A 7,928-nucleotide genomic window follows, 5' to 3' on the forward strand; every position below is an offset into this window, starting at 1 on the left:
CATCCCACACCTGGGGATTGATTTCATCCAAGAAAGGGAGGGAGTTCTTTCCTGTGTCTGACTGCAAGTGTAAAGACACCAGAAAGTTATTGGTTTCTAGCTTTCCCCAAGTCACTCTGGTCTGGAGGTGGCAAAGGAGGTCTCTCCCCAGTAGGGGAGCTGGGCACCTGGGGATATATAAGAAGGGTCCCTTGCCAGTTTCCCACCTTACAGTGGAGGGGCTTAGTAAAATTTGAGTTTTGGGGTTTTCCGTGTACCCCTGACACCGTTTTAGTCAGGGAGTTTAAAGGTTCTAGCTGGAAAGGAAAAACAGAGACGGCAGCCCCTGTATCCAAAAGGAAGTTCACATCCTTACCTTCTACTTACAGAATCACCCAAGGATTAAGAAGTGTGATTTGGATCTCACCATTCGAGGGGGCTTGTCGAGCTGCTGGGCATCTTCAGTCCTGGTCTCTCAGGACTAACACAGGGCAGGTTTACAGGTCTCCATATGCCTTCCCTTAGGGCGATGTGGATACTCCCCTTTCTAATGTCCATCCTCTTTGCAGTAGGCACACTGGGTTCGTCTCAGCCACAGTGACCCCTAAGGTGTTTTTCCCTTTCTCACTTTCTCCATGGGCCTCACCCACTGGTAGGGTGAACCAAGGTCAAGACTTTAGCCTGTAGATTGGCGAAGAATCAGGTCTGTTTCTCTATCCTCCTATCTTTTCAGGCTTCTCTTTCTTCCCTCTTGGCCTCCTCCTCTTGGTCCCTATTTAGAAACACCTTTTTTTTTTTTTTTTTTTTTTAAACCTCATCCACTAGCTCAGCGATGGGGTCTCTGGTCCTTTTTCTGGTTTTTGTAATTTTCTCCTTACGTCCAGGGTTGCCTGGGTTATGAAGGAATGGACCAACAGGACTGTACCTTCAACACTTTGTAGATCGATTAGGGTAAAATTTTTGAAGGCCTCCTTGAGCGTTCTCAAAGAGGGCCAGATTTTCACTGTTTCTCTGGGTAACCTCTTTTATCTTACTATAATTAATGGCCTTCTGGACCCCCTGGGTCATTCCCTGCAGTAGGCTAATAATGAGGTGTCTTAGAGATTCCCTCCCTGCATTTGTGTTGGCGTCCCAATCCAGCTTTGCAGAGGGGATTGCCTCTTCTGCAGGGGCCAGGTCAGCATCCATCCACTGTAGTTCATCAGCCACTGTTCTGGCCTGATCTGGGATTCTAGCTTTTTCTTCATTACAATACCAGGTGAGAATGACCATCACGTTCCTCCATGTGAAAGAGAAGTTAAGGCTAAGATGCTCAAATTCATCACTAAATTTTGGGGGTTTTCAGAATATGAACGCATTTGTTCCCTACATTGGGTGATGTCTTGCATGGAAAAGGGAATATGAACCTGCATGGTTCTCCCTTCCCTATCTGGTACTACTCTTCATGGACAAATTTTGCCTGAGGAGGACCTTTCCTCGTGTGGAGGGTAAAGCTTATTTCCTGATTGTAGTCTCATGGGGGAAGGGGTATAAGGAGGCGGAGCTGAGGCTAGGAGACGTTCCCCAGATCTTATGGTCTCCGGGGCAGCCAGAATTTCCCTTCCCTTGCCCTCCCCGTCTGCCTTGGGGGAATCAAGAGAACGTAGAGGGTGTCTTCCATCCCAAACTTTGCCAGAAGGACTTTGAAAGGGCATTTATCAGGGTCTCTGAGCTTACATTTTCTCCTTTTTTCGGGATCTTGGAAGAGGGCCGTAAAGGCTTGGACATAGGGAACCTCATTGTTCTTACCCTCGTGTTAAATGGTGTTAAATCCTAGTGACCCCCGAGGGGGACCATTTTTCCTCTTACCCCAAGGAGTAAGTAGGCCAGTCCTGGGTGCAACATCTGATACGTTTTTTTCCTCTTTAATCCATCTAGCTGGTATCCCTCTCGGTGAACTAAAAGGCAACCCAGCGATGTGTCTGAAGGGAAACTAGGCTTGTTTCCCATTTTGATGGCTGTATAGTTTGTATCCTGTTGCCAGAGGACCAGTGCCGGCTTCTACAACCTCTAGAGAGGTTGTAAGTTCTCTCTTGGTCCCAGAGTGCCTGATTGTATATGTGCCAAAGGAAATGCTCAGTGGTAAGAACAATCAGAGGGACTGTAGGGCTGGTCCCAATTGGTAAGTTAACCTGTAGACATAATGTCTAAGGTGTTAACTTTCATCTAAGACCAGGTGAGACTGTATGGAACCCCGTCAACCACTTCCACTTGGAAGCACTTGGTCAGTTAGACAACCAAATGACTGAATTTATAGAAACAGGGTGTCTGATGGAGGGCTTCTATCACCCAATTATACCCCCCAGGAACAGAAAGCACAATCGACAGGGAGGAAAGATAGTAGTGTCTCAGAAAATCTCTTATGAAGACTTAGAACTTCAGATCTGAGTACTGACAAACAGAGTAAATGGAAATATCTTGAGTCTTCAAAGATTTCAAAAGGAGGAAAGGGGGCCAGGTTGAAGGAAGAGGGGAAGGAGGAGGGACAAGACGGGTGGACTTAACAGACATCTCCTGCCACCTGCAGATGCCCAGGCATTACGGGACTTTTCTCTGGGCTTCCAGGAAGGGAAGATGGGAACTCGGGCCAATCAGAAACTAGATATGAGATAATTCGAGTTCTCTGCCCACCGGAGGTGATCAGGCTCTGGCCCTCAGATAACTGAGGCCCTTCAACCAGACTCCTGCATCCAGGACCAGGATAGAAGGAAGAAGGGTAGGATAGGTGGGTGTTGAAAAGAAGAAAGGGAGAGGGAGGGGAAGAGAAGTCAACAAAGTCTCTTGTTCCTTACCCATTTGGGGCACTCTGGCCAGGCATTCGAGTCTGGAGGAGACCAGGGGTAAAAGGGTCCTGGTTGTGGCTGCTGGGTCTAGTCTGTTGGCGGGTGAGCTGGTCCTTGAGTACCCTGAGTGGTTGGGATGTCAGTCGTAGCAAAGAAGGGGTTCCACCAGAGTCACCAGTTGTTACTGGAAGGGGGACCGCTTCCAGGGCCCAAGACTGGGCTGTCGCCTAACAGTCGGAAATGAATTGTCTGAGGAGACACACGTACCGACAGCAGAAGACTATTGGGAAGGGGTGCCCAGGCGGAGAGCAGTGGGGTAAAGGAACCCAGGAGAACTGCTCTGCCACGTGGCTTGCAGTCTCAGGTTTTATGGTAATGGGGTTAATATCTGGGTTGTCTCTGGCCAATCATCTTGCTTGTGCCCATATTTGGTCTGACTCAGGGTCCTTCCTGGTGGTGCGCACATCTCTCAGCAAGATGGATTCCAACGTGAAGGTTTCTGGGAGGTAGGCAGGACATACTATGGGCTGGCGTCTCCTCCCTCCTTTCGGCCCCTCCTGAATTCTTGTGGCTGGTGGTAGCTTGTTAGTTCCGTGTTCCTTACTGGGACCTCCTGTTGTGAGATAACTCCCGCAAGCACTCATTATCATGCCTGGCCAGGGTGGGTGGTTTTGGTCAATGGTTCCCTAACACTTACACCATCACTAAGACTGAAATGACTGCACCATCACCAAATCTAAAATAATCCTTTCCAGTAAAGAAATCATGGAGCAAGGAAGGTAAAATAGTGAAGGATGAGGAATATCCTCATAACTTAGTCAAGGGGTTTTGGAGTATGGGTGTTATGGGAACAGCACTATACATGTGATTCTCAAGCCACATTACAGTTGCCCGAGAAGCTTTTAAAGATATTGTTGCCCATTTTAGATACTTCATTTAAGTGGAATTATGCAGTATTTATCTTTCTGTGGCTGGCTTATTTCACTTAACCTAATGTTCTCAAGCTTCATCCATGTTGCAGCATGTGACAGGATGTCCTTCTCTTTTAAGCCTGAATAATATTTTATGTATAAAGCATATTTTCTAATGGGTTAGAGTTTCAACCATGCAAGATGTAAAAATTGTAGAAATCTGTCCAGTAACTTGCATATGGTTAACAATACTGTATTTACACTTCAAAATTTGTTAAGAAGGTAGATTTCATGCTATACGTTCTTTACCAAAGTACAATGCATATATTGATGCCCAGGTCACTAAAGATACAGATTTAATTGGTCTCGGCTGGGGTCTGGGGATTTCTTGGTTTGGGGGTTGGTTGGTTGGTTGGTTTTCCATTTCCCGTGACAATTCTGAATTGTAACTGACCGAGGCAGTCTTAACATTCCCCTCAGCTTAAACCAGTTTCTTCTTGATCATAGGTCCCTGCCCTCCCTTTTCTTAAAGCATTTAGTTTAGAAAAATTGTGATTGTACATTTTTTCTCTGCTTCTTTGAAATGTATGTAATTCTTTCCCCAGCCTCTTGCTCTGTAAGGGTAAGAAATGACATGAAACTATTAGGATGGCCAGAAAGAAACAGAGGGACAATATTTAGACACTGAACACTAAGAAGCTCGTAATTTCCACAGAGAAGAAGTTGGGATAAGAGATGGAGAAGAGAGGGTGGCAAAAATAATATTAATTTTTTAGGGTGCCCCTGAAAATTCTTCGTATCAATACTGCTGCCTAGGTAAGAAGATATTAAGACTAGCTAAGTCACCCTAAGCTAAGTCCCAGTTTTCTACATTCAAATCCTGCCCTCTTTGTAGCAGGAAGGGATGGAGAGCAGGAAAACAATTGATGAGATGGGAACCTGCATCGTTCTCTCTCCTTCAGTGTCAGTTTAGGGCAGTGTATCTAGCATATAATTTTCATAGAATTGCTTATCTGTGGATGGGAATTATAGGCCAGATCTTCAGGAACAGTTCCTTGGATGGTTTATGAAAGTTCAGTTCTCAGGTAGGAAGTTAGGTCTGTTACCGAAGTAGACATGAAGCCCTCCTCTTGGAGCCCTAGCTGAACCAAAGCCCCCCTTGCCTGGTCAGGGAGTTCTTTCCTGCTCAGGTTCATGCTGCCAGTAAGGAAACTGAGTTTGCTGCAAGCAAAACAGACTTTCATTCAATGGCCAGAGAATGGAGAAGGGGAGCTCAGGCTCTAAAGGCACCTTCTCTCTGAAGGGTGAAAAGCGGGGGACTTTTAAGGGGTAAGGGACACGTGCAGGATCAGAAACTGGGGGAAAGGGTGGAGATTTCCAGGAATAGCCTGTGCATTGTGCAGTCCTTCAGGCACATATTGTGCCTAGCAGAGGGCAGAGATACCCCCTTTGGGCAAAGATCTTAGCATGGTAATGAAGCAAAGGTGACTTTCCGACACCTCTAGGTTTCATCTGCACAGGTGCATTCCTGTGGTCAACTCAGCCAGTTAGGGCCATTGGCCACTGTATATCTCTCAACGTAGAGCTGCAAAGCATCTCTGCCCAATGCCAGGTAATTTTGAAACAAACACAGTTAAATCAGGGCAAGGAAAGTTGTGACCTTTAGCCTACTTTGCCCGATATTTTGGATCTAGGAGGTTCAGTATGGTTTTGTTGGGGACTTTTGTGACATCCCGTTGATAAAACACAAACAGTCTATATGATTAAAAACAGTTTCTGCAACTGCAGCCTAGGCTGCATAGCATGAGTGACATGTCTAGAAGTTGGAGAGAACCTTCTTCCTCTTCTTACATGGAACTCAGCACTGTTTCCACACTTAAGCTACTGGTATGTAGAAAGAGAGAGCGTCTCTTGGCATTGGGTATAGGCATTCCCATGTATGTCATGGAAATGGCAAAATTTTCGCAACAGGGTCAGACAAGACTCAAGAGGGAGTCAAAGCAGGATGGGAAAAAACCATAGTGGTACTGAAGCTAACGAAAAAATTTGACGGTACAGGTGAGGCACCCCTTTGTAATGCCTAGAGACAACTGGGGAGCTCCTAGCTGTGCTCCTGAGGTCCTGAGTGAGGGGTTATAAGTCAGCAAACTTCTGGGTTAAAACTGTAATTGAATTACCAAAATAAGCTAGCAAAAACAACATTCAAGAGCTCATTTTTCTTAAGAAAGGCATAGGCCAGTTGATCCTATGCTGGCTGCTACTCCCTCTCAGATATCCATGCCTGGACCAGTTATCAAGCTGTTTGCTGTGGAGCTGTCCGCACAGTACCTGGGTAAGGACCAGGCTGTCTAGGGCTGGCCTTGCATACAAAACTCATGTGGTGACTTCAGGTATGACAGAAAGTTTTCACCCTTCTCTAAAAGTTCAGAACCAATCACCAACCTGACACTTGAATTTATCTGCTTATCCACTATAAGCACAAACTCAGTGACTCCTTCCACCCAAAATTAAAAAAAATCTATTTTTGGATAAAAGCCTAAAAATGTCATTGACAAGAAGTTTCATGAAAACTAAAATTTAGAACTATTGATACTACTTTCAGATAAATCTTTTATCCAAAAATGAACAGGGGGTAAATTTTTTATGACAGTCCAGGGAACTGTTTCTCCACCTAATTCAAAACAAGTATTCAGTCACCAAATATTTGTTGGATGTCATTTGGTGCCCAGCACTATAATGAACTGAGAGATACTGTTGAGTAAAGGAAACACGGTCTCTGCTTTAGCTGAAACTATAGCTTAGTGCAGGTAGTTGAGCATTAATGAAATAAGCTCAGTAACAAACATGAATTACTAACAGAGAAAAGTGCCCTGCAGGACAAAACTAGTACTTATAACTAGTTACCTGGCTTTGACTGACACCCAGGCAAGAACATCCTGGGGAAGTGACAGGATGGGAGAGAGTGAAGGATTAAAGAAGTTAACCAGGTAAGAGTAACTCAAGTTTAATTGAAACACACCAGAACCTCTGCAGTTTGAAAAAAAATCCCTGCAAAGAGATGCAGTTCAGCCTCAGCCACAATAAGTGGCAGACACAATCTTAGAATATAGCTTATAGTCAAAATTTTTACATTAATTATGCTTGATTCCCTCCGGTAAGTTCTGTCAGGTATATGGGCTAAGCTTGGGCTCTATGAATAGAGCCCTGGTCTGGCTCATGTTCCTTGTGGTTCCCGAAGAGCAGTAACTACCGTTATCTATCATTTGTGTTGTCATTACTGTGTGATGACAGATACTACCTCATAAGTATGTAGTAAAATTTAAAATATATATATATATATATATTTTTTGGCTGCACTGCTCAGCTTGTGGGATCTTAGTTTCCCGACCAGGGATTGAACCCAGGCCCTCAGCAGTGAAAGCACAGAGTCCTAGCCACTGGAACACCAGAGAATTCCCTAAATATTCTTAGTCTTAAAATTTCTTAGTATTTTTAATGTGCCATTGTCAAGTAGTAGAAAGAACAATTGTCAGGCAGTAGAAAGAACAATGTAAAAACGGAAAAGCCTGGAAAAGACCCAGCCTTGACCATGGGGATTTAACACTCACGAGGCTTTTCGTTTCCATCTGCGACTAAATCATTCTATGATCCTGAGAAAGTCACTTATTCTAGTCAACTAAATATCCCCATTGATAGTAACAGGAGGGGGTTATTATTTTGCTCTTCCTATACCTTTTAAGGGTAGAATAACTCAACCTTGAATGCACCGAGGCAAGAAAACCTTCCTTCTCTACTCTGTTCTTCCTAATTTTTATCGTTTTTTTAATTAATTGATGAAGTGTTTGTTTCCTTTGCTGGTTTCATGAAACCTTATTCTCCAGGAATTTGAGACTACTACTTATTTTGTAGCTATCTGAAGAAACTTAAGATCATAAATGTGAGAACAACTTGAGTGCTGTAAGAATATGATCACCAAGAAAATAATTTTTGAGCACTCCTGTGCCTGACCTTGTTATTAAGTAATAAATATAGATTATCTCATTTAACTATGCAGACAACTGTATGAAGTAGATATTATTACTGTCCCCATTTTACACGTTAAAAAAACTAAGGATTAAAAAGAGACTAACTTCTCAAGGTGGTATATTTAGTAAGTGTTAGAGCCGGTATTTTATCTTGAGTCTGGGTTCTGAATTGTCTCCTTACCTAGCACAAA

The sequence above is a fragment of the Delphinus delphis genome, chromosome 7 (genome assembly GCF_949987515.2).
Source record: "Delphinus delphis chromosome 7, mDelDel1.2, whole genome shotgun sequence".
In the NCBI taxonomy this organism is placed as follows: domain Eukaryota; kingdom Metazoa; phylum Chordata; class Mammalia; order Artiodactyla; family Delphinidae; genus Delphinus; species Delphinus delphis.